The sequence below is a fragment of the Lepisosteus oculatus genome, chromosome 3, assembly GCF_040954835.1.
Source record: "Lepisosteus oculatus isolate fLepOcu1 chromosome 3, fLepOcu1.hap2, whole genome shotgun sequence".
Lineage (NCBI taxonomy): Eukaryota > Metazoa > Chordata > Actinopteri > Semionotiformes > Lepisosteidae > Lepisosteus > Lepisosteus oculatus.
Window position 1 is genome coordinate 73,157,676 of NC_090698.1, and position 12,060 is coordinate 73,169,735.

General features: G+C 39.1%; 1 long non-coding RNA gene across 1 annotated transcript; it reads right to left on the bottom strand.

Moving 5' to 3' along the window:
* Positions 1–2,875: 2,875 nt before the first annotated feature.
* LOC138237872 (uncharacterized) lies at positions 2,876–8,155 on the bottom strand. The gene is made up of 3 exons (XR_011189195.1): positions 8,076–8,155; positions 5,127–5,216; positions 2,876–3,059 (listed from the first exon to the last, which is right to left on the bottom strand). It is a non-coding gene; the product is annotated as an uncharacterized lncRNA (long non-coding RNA).
* Between the last annotated feature and the right edge of the window lie 3,905 nt (positions 8,156–12,060).

A 12,060-nucleotide genomic window follows, 5' to 3' on the forward strand; every position in this document is an offset into this window, starting at 1 on the left:
CATTCCAGGGGTAATGCAGAAGGCAGGTGCCTGTGAACGACTGGTGATATTTAGAATGATAAGAAATTAATGGGAGCCGTTGAATCCCTGTTAAAGGGCGAAAATATTCTGACTGCCCTTTCCCAGAGATTCAGACTCTACCTCCAAAAGATATCAATAGCCAAAATGAACCTCTACCTGTTCCTTCTATAACACGGCAGGAGAGACGCGACAGGATTAAAATCAATATACTGTACCAATATGTAAGGTGGTGTAACTGTACCCCTTAATGTGCAGACCACAAACATGTACTGGATGGCTAGGAAAGATAAGGTTTGAAATTCTGGATTGATTCCAAAAGTTTTTTTATCTCTGTTCGTCTTGCAAGTTTGTGTATATTAATTCTGTTTGTCAGGTCTGAAATATGGCTACAGGGTTGGCAGGAATACAGCCACTTTCAGTTGCTTTACAAGGAGATGTTTTGTTAATATTATTGGATCTGAATCATTTTGCTTTATTTCTGTCTGTCTTTATTCAGTTTTACGGGTATGATAGGATAGGTTGACCTTCTGTGTCGTGAGATTCACCATCGATTGGAACCCGATCAGCCCAACTACTCTGATGGGTCATTAACAGTTAATTGATCCCAAATTGATTCTGGAATTTTCCTGAAAGACACCCGGGCATCAGCTTCAACAACATGGCTGGGTAGCTTGTTCCAGACTCCCACAACCTTGTAAATAAGTGCCTCATCTTCTCTTTTTTAAACGCCCTTCCACACACAGTAGTTTCCACTTGTGTCCCTAGTTCGTCTTTCACTTTTGAATGTAGAGCAGTCCACTACGTTGACCTTGTCGGTCTTTTAGAATTTGGAGTAGCCCTCTGTTCTCGTCTCTTTTCAAGATGAGAAAGGTTCCATTCCCTCAGCCTTTCTCTTCTCTGGAGCTGGTCTGGTTCTGGTGCAGTGAAATATTTTCTGTCTATTTTATAGTTTATTGTCTATTATCTTGTGCTCCTTTTTCATCTCTGTCATTCATTCTCATCATCCTTTTTCACAAGGCAGCCCTTTTCACGGCATCTTGCTAGCCTGTTCTTTACTGTAGCTGTGTGTCGCACATGAAGACATTCAGACCAATCAGTGGCATTGCTCTTTTAGGTTAAAAAAAATCAACAACCAATCAGCAATAAAATAATGTTTAATGTTTTAAAAGGAAAAAAACAAATACAAGGCACAACAAAAGGAAAAGTGACACAAAAATACTTAATTAATTGAATTACTCCTGCTGGGCAAGCCAACTTCTCTAATTTGAATGGAGAGGATAACAAATCAGGCATGTGCAAATCAGCACAGCTGCAAAGACTGGAACCTTTTCTAATTGGGGTGCAGATCACCTGTTTTCCAGAGCTGATTGTTTGCTTGTCACAGCCATTTTTATTATCTTGGCCAAGATTAAATCACAACCCAACTGTCAGTCACCTTGTGCGAAGGAAAAGCATGGCTGGATGGCAGCCCCCTGTTTGTCACACTACCTCGTGGAAAGAGGGTTTGGAATTTGCAGCGGGTGGGTCAAACTGTTAATTTAATCCAGGCCCCAGACCACCTCACTAATTGCTTTTTACTTCCTATTTTGTAGGGGTCACTGTCACAAAAGAAAATGTATTTTCAGCGAGTGTTGTCATGGGTAACAAGAAGAACATAAAGCAGGACTGATTGATGGAGCTTTATTAATAAATATGATCAAGGAAAGCACCCTTCGTCATTCTGTACCCTGGCTACTCTGAGCTGTCTTGAAGACCCAGATGATTCTTTTTCTAATAGTGGCAAAACACTCTAATCCAGACCAATCCTTTTTCACTAGGAATAACAACAGCATTATGAACAACAGAACAAAGCATTATGAAAGGATTATGGAGTGAAAATTTGGCTGAGGGCTTTTTTCCTCCTGGCCAGGGGACGAGGAGGTCAGGAGCCCCCTGTGGGGTGACCAAGGGGCAGCTGCAGAGGTGGAGATGGGGTGGAGGTGGGATGCAAAATACATACAGTACGCAAGGGAGAGATGGGGATCACGTAGATATTTATAGTGTTTTAGGAGAGTGAAGGACGTCCGAAGCGATTGCTAATTACTGACGGCGGAGTCTGACTGAACTTGGTTGTTGTCATCCCTCCTACACTTTTGTTACAAACTCTATTTAACTATTTGTTAACATTTTAATATTTGTTATGTTTATAAACTCCCGAGTGGCTAGATTTGGACTGAAATTGTTGGGTTTGCTTTTTTAAAGCAATACCATGGAACTGTGCTTATTTTCTGTGTCACTTCTGTAAAGGCCCACACATGATTATTTTTCTTTCACTGAGGAAATAAAAATCTTTTTTTTTACTAGCAGATTTCTTGTGCCAACTCTCCACCTCTCTGAACACACATTTACTACAGGAAGAAATCAACACGTCAGTCACAATCCAGTGCTTTATGAGAGCTTTCCAATGCACAGACAAAAGCAGTACCTGGTATATAAAAATATATACCAGTCCCTGGCACCTGAGCTGTATCTGGAATGTGGATGTAAGCTTTTAATTAATCCAAGTTTTGATTAATTCATCATTTGTTATTGACTTTGATATACCTGTGTGACTTTGACCATTGCATACACATTGAATCACCTCATTAGTAGAGAAAACTGATTGGGCACAGGTGATGAGGCGATTTAACTTGTACACTTTCAAACATGATACAAAATCAAGACTTCTTCAGGTGTGAGCCTGAACCTGAAGAAGCACCTGAAGAAGGCTCCACAGCCGAAACATTGTGTTTTCTTTCTTCTTTTTTTCAGCATGGAATAAACCTATTACTTGGTTTTGCAGTCTACGCATGCTGACACAGCTACACACCTGAACTACATGTGCAGTATACATGTATATACTGTACGTATACATGGGCACCTAGATATGCATGTAAATGGCATTTATAGCCAAGACAGAAGTGTGTGACACTGTTCTTGGAGTGACACAGATTCCCTCGCTTTGTTTTGCAGCCTTCTTGCTAGCCAGGGCTTAGATGAACTTGGTGCCGGCATTAGTTCTGAAAATCAAGCGAGAACCATTTGTTAATCAAGGCCAACTTGCCAGATTATAAATATAGGAGAAGAAAAATGACACATGTAAGTGATCTCATTTAAGAGCATTACATCTGAATTTATTGGGGTACTTAGAAAGGACTGAAAGGCCGTGACTTGATGTGAGGAAGTTGGATGCAAATGAGGATGAGTTATGGGTATTACTGGCATCTCAGAGAAGTACATTATCATACTGGAGTGCTCTAACACTGTCTGCTAACAGTCTCCTTGCAGAACGAGACATGCTCTTAAGAAAGGTCTTCCCTCTTTTAAAGAGCCGATGACCTGTTTTTACATTCTGCAAGCAGTTCTGCATTTTTGTCACAAGAGTTTTCAGGTTATGCTGCTACTGTCTTGGATTAATTTTTGTTTTCCCGCTTTTGAGCTCCTGTATGATATAGCATGTCTCCAGAAATACCACCAACATGTTGACCAAGCCATTTAACACAACCCGCTAACAAATATTCCTTTATCCTTTATACATTTTGTCTAAAATATTTGGAATTGAGCTTTGTAATTGAGATACTCCCTTTTTTTGTCAATCAGACTACTGATTAAAATTAAACAGCTGGATATTTCATACTTGTGTACTTTGCAAGTAGCCTGGAATCTCAAACTATTTTTCATAGCTATCTAATATTGTGCCTTTGGTTTTGTTTTAGAACTAATTTAGGTTTTGCTAGAGGAATATTCTGCTACGTAAGGATAAGTAAGAATATGTGATATATTGTCATAGCTACAGCCCCTTGCAAAAGCATTTAGAACATTACTATGATGTCTTATTTTGTGAAATTACGAGATGATGCATATTTGTTTTATTTAAAATGAAAATGTTATTCAAAGCATGAATGGTCAAACCGAACACATCCAAAGATAAGATAAGCTGCAGAACAGTAAATGCTGTGAAAAACTAAGAAGAAAACCTGAAATATGACAATTGCACAAGTAGTTAGACTCGAGAACTCAATATCTGGTGGAAGCAGCTTTAGCAGTAATTACAGCGGCAAGTCTTTTTGGGTAAGTTTCTATCAGCTTTGCAACACCAGTTTGGTGAAATGTGTGTCTATTCCTCTTGGCAGGTTTGCTCACGATCTCTCATGTTACTTGGGGATCGCTTACGGTGTTCAAGTCTTTCCACAGATTCTGAATAAGATTCAAGTTGTATTCAGGTCTGGAACACTCAAGAACATCCATCTTTTCATTTTGAAGTCACGAAAGTGTAGCTTTGGCCTTGTGCTCGGGGTCCTTTTCCAGATGAAAGGTGAATTGGTGTCCTAGTTTAAGGTCTGACGCAACTATTCCAGTACGTTGCTCCATCTATGTTCCCATGAATCTTTGCAAAATCCCTCAACCTGAGTGATTGCCAGAGGCAGCTTTACTTATCTCTTCCTTGCAATTCATCCAATGTGTTTGTTTATTAACTAATAATGATTAGTCTAGATACATAGAGGCAGTAAGAGAGAGATTTGAGTTGTTAAGACTTTTCGGTGCTTTTTGCTGGTAGCGCTTCCTCAGCGCCCCGAAAAGATAGCTTCTGTTTAACCAGTGCTGGGCGGTCTTGGGAGGAATCTGAGTGCCTCCCTGCTGGGAGTTGCATCAGCTTAATCAAGTTCTATACACAGCCTTTAAATCTTCAAGGTCTAAGAGCTGAAACAATTTAACCATGATTAAATAACCAGGTGTTAAGTTATAGATTTTGAGCAATACCCTCCATCCCTCAAGGACCAGTGCTCCCTTCAGTGAAACATTACTTGTTTTTTTGGTCCATTGCTTAAACACGCGTTCCAAACCTTTAACAAGATTAGGGTGACCTCCCCTGAACCCCCAGGCTCTAGGATGTGTGGGATGGGCACACATGTTGTCGAGTGGATGAATGGTACCAATCGTACTTGGAGTAAAGTATCCAGCGATGTCCTTTGGGATGACAGGGACATCCCAGCAGACGTTTTCAGAATCATCAGTGAAGCACGACCCACAGGACACTGGTTCACAATGTTGCAGCATCAGAATGACTAATAATTCCTTACACTTACATAGTGCTTTTCTGGACACTCCCCTTCACCACCTCCAATGTGCAGCACCCTCCTTGATGATGCGATGGCAGCTCACCACACTGCAGCTATCTGTGGGGAGGAGAACAGAAGCCATTTATTAGGAGGTTTCATGTAGTAAGAACTGTAGTAAGTGAATAAATTCACTTCGCAGTCCTAGATAAACTAATAAGCTAATAGCCAAAATAGACAAAAATACTGATCTGACATATAGTCTTAGAGAGCATGGACTTCAAACTTTGTACCTCGTTATGATGGTAAATGGTTAATTTTGTTTTTGGACACAGAGAAAGCCATTGCTTTCCTGCAATCTAACAGGCTTATTCACAGGGTAGTCCAATGGCTCTTTGTAGGTATGGTGCTACCCACTGAGCCACTAACAACCCTGTAATGCAATTTCCCTTATAATTGCCCATTTAACTGTCTTTTTTCTACCCTGACACATTGGTTATTATTACTTAATTGTTTATCTGCCTACCTCATACATGTGTGAGCACCGCTCATGAACGTATTGCACATTTCTGGGCATTCCTACAGGCAGGAAATCTGTGTGCATTCTGTAGCAGCATTTACAATACTAGAAGTTGACATGCATGCAGTTTCCATGGTAAGCCCGTAAATATATATTTCTTCGGCCTTGATCGCTTTATCTCAGCCTTATACAGCCTGTTGCCCTTAGGGCCAGATTTAAATGTGTGTGGGTCTTCAAGGGTTTTACTGAAGAAAACCTCTTCGGATTAGGGCCCTCCTATAATACAAGTGCGACCGAATTGTGTCATTTTTGGTTTTCTAGTTTTACCCGGAACCAACCCAAAGTGCAAGAAAAAACAAAAGCTGATGAAAATCACCTAGATTGGATTATGTCAAACTCCGCGTGTTCTTTATTTGAAAGAAGTCCTTTGCTCTTATCACACTCAGCCTTACAGCTAAATGAAAAGGCAAAGGGAAGCTGATTTGAGAGAAACATCCACAATATTGTTACTCTGTGTGCATTTCAACAGTGGAAGGAAGTAAATGGGAGAAAATATTCATTTTCTTTTTTACAATTTGAAAACACCTGCTATTTTCCATTAATGTTTCTCAGATGTTTGCATTGCCAGTTGTCAATCACCAAAGAGTGAGCATTCCTCTGTTACATGCATACTACTGTGGACTCCAAGTCATCCACTGCTTTTAGTATCTCAAACACGACAGCAAGGCACTGTATAATACAAGCTGTAGTTGTAAAGCACCGTCCACAGCACTGTTCAGCTTCAAAATGAAAAAAAAAAAGTAAAAATTAACACAGGACCAGATGAACGAGAAAGGAAAGCACACTCAAAATAATAAAAAGTGCATACACAGATAAAAACTTCATTCAACATTTACTGTCAAGAGGAAAGCGTGTGCAATTCAAGTATTGAGGATTAAATAAACTATCAGTAAAGATCTACCTACATTAAGTTGTAGAAGCAGATTATCGCTCTGAAAGGATGAGGGTTTAGGGGTTTAGGGAAGTATTTGTTCCTCTCACTAATAACTTCACCAATGCATTTCACTTCAAACCCAAGGAAATGCTGACTGACAAGAAATTTGACGTGTTGGATCCGCAAGGCATACAATACGCCTTCAAGTATCATCTTGAATAAAATGCAAATGCAGTTTTAGATTTAGGCACTATAAACGTTAATATCATCATATAAGTTTTCCTTTTTCACTTGAATCTGTATGCATAAAGTATGGGGTCTAGACCACAGACTTAATTCCTCCAGCAGCATTAGTGAGATTTTTAAGAAGAGATTTTAATCCAGTCTTTGTAGTTCTTCACTAAGAATCTTAATTTGCTAATGCATTCCCCTTCACATATATAGTTATCCCATTCATATAATTGCAAATATGCATGTTCACATAGTAGATTCCAGGACATTTTTTTATTCTATTTTTTTACCTTTTAGCGATTTTAGAATTCCCATCTTTAAGTACTGTACAAGTACAACTGATCTTTCTTAGAAAATAAAGCAACTGTCATTGGAAAGCTATTCTCTTTTGTGAAATGTTTGCAGGGGGTTTACTATTTTGAGTTAGTTACTTTTTCTGGGATTGTGAATCTCGTATATTTCCAAACAATTTTTAAAAGATAAACTGCGACTGTGTTATCAATTTCTTTCTCTTATCATAGGAGCTTATCTTACCGAAGAATTAATTAGATAGTGCCAAAGATAATGTTTTCTATCTACACTCTCAGGCATTTTTTTAATTTCTATTTTTAATCTGCGCTAAACTAGTTTCAGCCACTGTGAGAGTTTTTTGTCTATAGATTAGCATTTTTATTATCATATTTTTAGAAACATTAGCTGCATATTGCATATGATAACTGTGAGCTATCAAGTGGTATGTCTTCTGGCAAATAAATAAAAACTGTTTTAAAGGTTTTTAGCTACAACGTTCTGTCTGAATTGCAAAAGAAACATTTGATTGTACTGTAAATAGTTATTCTGAAGTGTATTTGTTTCTATTCTGTAAAGTATGAATGATTTGGACCATTTCAAATGGAAAAGACTCTTTCAGTTTCCAAACTACTGAGAACGAAACATGTTGGTAGAAAATATGCATTTTAACCCAGTTAATGCCTTTATTTCTTATACACACATAACAGACCACTGGGCAGTCTCTAAGCAATGTGATAAACATGCCCACATAGTTTAATGCAAACAGCTGCAGTACATTAATCTCACAGATCATAGATCTAAGACAACCTGCGTCAAACATACATAAGTAAATAATCATCATCCTCAGACTACAAAAATGACCTGGTCAAATGGCTACACCAATGTTACACAGATAACAAAACAAAGAAAGAAAAGAACAATCAATAAAGCATAAGAGTGACGAACAAAACAAGACAAAGCAGAAATAACACCCACAGATAAGAATTTGGACAGGATCACTTACTGTACGTTGGAACATAAGAAGAGCTACAAAGGAGAGTCCTTTCAGCTACACCTTATCACAATGAGCCTTTCCTCACTTACAGTACATCTCTTGTGTGCCCAGCCTCTTGTCCTTTCCTGAATTGCCAACAACAACACAATGAGCAGACGCCATCATAATTTAAAATAAACTATAAATGTTCCGGCACAAATAAAGCCTTCACCAAAAGAAACACTGACAGTTTATAATAAAGTGTATAGAATGTGAGTTAAATATTATTGTACCGTTTCTGACTGTAGTTCGACAGCACCTCAATAATTTAGGGGTGGGGGTGTGCTTCTTTTCCTTTATTTGGAATATTTTGAACTGTTGCCAACAAAGAGAAAAATAAATAGCTTTTTTTTTTAGACAGTGTACTTGCTATAATTTGCAGAGTACAGAAGTGTTCAGATCAATTTAAAGGTTGCCTTAAACCACCAGGAGTCAAGGATCTTGCACCTGCAAGAGACCAATCTGCTCTGCCTTCACTGACAGCAGTGGTACGGACTGTCAAAATCTTTAACTCTGGCTGGAGGCTCGTCAGGAATTCAATTTCTTTCTCTTTTTGAAGCAGTTAGTGCTCTAATGCAGTCTTCAGAACCAACCATTATTGAACCATTATTTAAGCCCTGAGTCAGATATTTATACTGTATAAAGGAATTTCCTTAAAAGTTCAGAATTCTCAGGTGTGCGGGAGATGTGCGCACTCCATGCCGCTCAGACAGCGCGACAGCACAATCTGTCAGACTGCTGTGCCAGTTGTGCTTTTTTGAAAGAAATTAAAAAAGGTATCTCGTCTCAAGTGCATCACAAAGGTCTGTAGAGGTGAGAAAGCAACAGCTGTGGTTTTGGATGGTGCCGTGGTCCAAATCCAAAACATCCTCCGGCTGGACTCTTGCTTTCCATTATTATCTGATAGCCAGCGACTGTGAGCCCTCAATCCCCAAAGAAAATGCTCAATCAACCCAGCTGGTGACCTTCCCCCCACTCCCTCAGTTTGTGTGCTGTTCGGTTACATTTCAGAGTACATGGTTACGGAAAGCTGTGAATCATGACTTAGTAGGAACTCGTGAAGCCATTAAGAGCCACCTGGGGCCAGATCCTTAGGCGTTTGTCACAAACAAAAAATTCAACACAATGGAGAATGAAGAAGCGTTTGATTACTATTTGTTTTTTTGTCAGGCATGGTCTTTAAAAACTATTATGCATTTGAGAAGGAGCGGGCTGTTCGTTCTTCATTAGTTTTCCCCACGGTCAGGTCAGATGCATCCTGAAACACTTGTAAGTGTGTTCTGACATGGCCTGAAGTCGTGCGTTAGCACCTTCTTGCTGGGTGCAGGGTGTGAACAGATATCTTCTGGCAGTTGGCAGGAGGGAGGAGGCAACGAGAACGGTGTGAAGCTTGCAGACTGGGTCACTGGGGTAGCCTGCTGGCTAGCAGAGCAAACACACTGGCTGTCAAAAAAGCCCCAGCTCTGCTCTCTGCCCACTGGCTTCAGGCCATCCAGCTGAACTATTTGCACAGCGTCTGAGTCACTGAGGTGGCAATTGAACCTCTTCACAGTTTTAAATTGTGAGTGTGTGCACTGAACGCAGAGAGAAATGTCAAGGTTAGCTTGCGTTAGCACTGCCAAGCAAAAAGATAGAGAGAGAGAGAAAGAGAAAATGAACTTTCCAGTTCTATTTACCTCTCCTTTAAAAGTGCTAGAAAGAAGCTTTTTTTTCCACTTACGGATAATAATAACTGTTCTCAAGGCTACAGCAAGGATTTTTGCTGTAAAAAGCGCCTTTTAAAGTAAAATAAAAATCTAGGATTTGCAAGCAGACCTACCTTGAAGGAAACAGCTTGACTTTTTTGTCAATTATGAGTTTAGAAAACCTACATTCAGAACAAGTGGGATGTGTAACATACTGAAATTGGTCTTAAGATCACTGAAGCAAATATCTTCAATGGTTTTAATGAGGAAATGTTATTTAAAATGCGAGACGAACTGTATTACAGTGTTCGGACTATTGATTATGAAAGCTAAAATGGAACATCCTTAATGCTGCATGATTCATAGTGATCAGTAGTTTGGGTGATGGCTGTTTTTCTTTTTAAGTGATTGTTTGATTCTTAATATTGCACTCTTGAGATCACACATCAGAGCTTTAAAGGTAAACATAATAAGTGAAAATATTCTAAAGGTTTTATATTCCAGTTTTATTTTTATTTTTTTCAGTTTTAAACCAAGACTGGAGATGACCACACTGTCAAATCTGCATTATCAAAATGCAAACTGCAATTGTATTTCTTTTATTTCCATTTCTGCAAATCTTATTATATAAAGTTTGCATTCCAAGATGATGAATCAAGACCTTTAACTTGTCTTATCAAATAAAGTTTATTACAAAGTTAAGGTACCTGGCTGGTCTTTATTGTTATTCTAATGATATGAACCGTGGCTTCATTTAAAGCAGTAAGAATTAAAAAAAACAATTGTGATCTTCCTCTTCAGCATATCAAGAAGCAAAACAAAAACAAAACTATATTGTGTCTCTTAATTAGAGCCTCATCTGATCATGGCCATAAATGAATTAACCTGAGCGATGATAATTTCTAGGTCAGCCACTCAGGGCAATGTTACTAATGTAATTGCCCTTAAGATTTGAACTTTCCAGCCTAATAAAAAGCTGAATGACTCATCAACTGGAGTGCATCATATCTCTGTCTGAAATTAGAGTTCAGCAGCTGCTTCTGTCAGTGATAATTTAAAAGAATATTTCTTCATAAGTCATAGGCAGCTCATTAAAAGAATGGCTCGTCCTTTGGGTGCTTAACTGTTTTCCCTCTTGAACTATGAGTTTCATCTAATAGCTTTAATCCATATTGAAATTAATATGAGTAAATGACCTGATGCAACAGGACATTTTTCTCTGCTTCATCTTAGGATGTTTCTTTGGATGTTGAAGTGTACATCTGCACACACCCAGATAATGCACATGTAACGGGGGGCAATGCACTTACAGAGTCACAGAGGTAGAATCAGACCCTCTGGAATCTAGACAATGCCTTGGTAAAGGACACTGGTCGTTAGTACAGTGGTGCAGTGTCACTGCCAGTGGTACAGTGGTACATTGACACTGTTGATTGTACAGTGGTACAGTGGTAAACTATTTTTAAAATGAACTGTCATTGCAGCCTGATTCTATTTACCTCTTACATAAATTATTATGATTGATTTCAGGATGGTCAATATACAGATTTTTCTGTGAACTCAATCATAGAATGGAAAACATTAAAGACTAGAGGTAGATGAGAAAGGGGATTCAACTAAGGTTGTGTGCCATCTTTAAATATCTGTTCAGGCAGAAACTGGATAGCAAGTGGTAGGATATTGTGCAGAAGGCAGCAGAATGACACATTGTCGAGGTGTATTTCTGGCCTGACTCAAGGGTGACGAAAGAGAAAGACAACAGGAGACTTTTTCTAGCTATGATTCCAGCCCACCAACACACGGAAGAGTTGACACTGACGTCTGTGGGAGTGTGGCTGCTTTGGTGAATGGAAATCACAGATTTCTATGTGCACACACCTCAATGCACACATTTGTAGAAGAATCCTGAATGCATATGTATCCACACACATACATATTTTCTCCATAAAAATGCGGATCAATAGTGCCGGATGTTTTCTGGGGGAGGGGGTTGGAGACACATGGAGGAGCTGACTCTGAGATTTGTGGGGGTCAGGAACGTGTGCTCAACAGTAGGACACAAGAAGGTGAACTGTACAGCTCAGTGGAATGTGAAGAAGCCAACTAGGATTCTAAATAATGGCAATGTTTCTGTTCCAGGACTAGCCTAAACACAGGTATCGTTCCTACTTCAGTACTTCAATACACACACTGTGTAATTGGCATGTGTTTCTTCCACAAATTACCCCTAGGTTTCTACAGTAATGTCTCAGTTCTCTGTACAAACATCA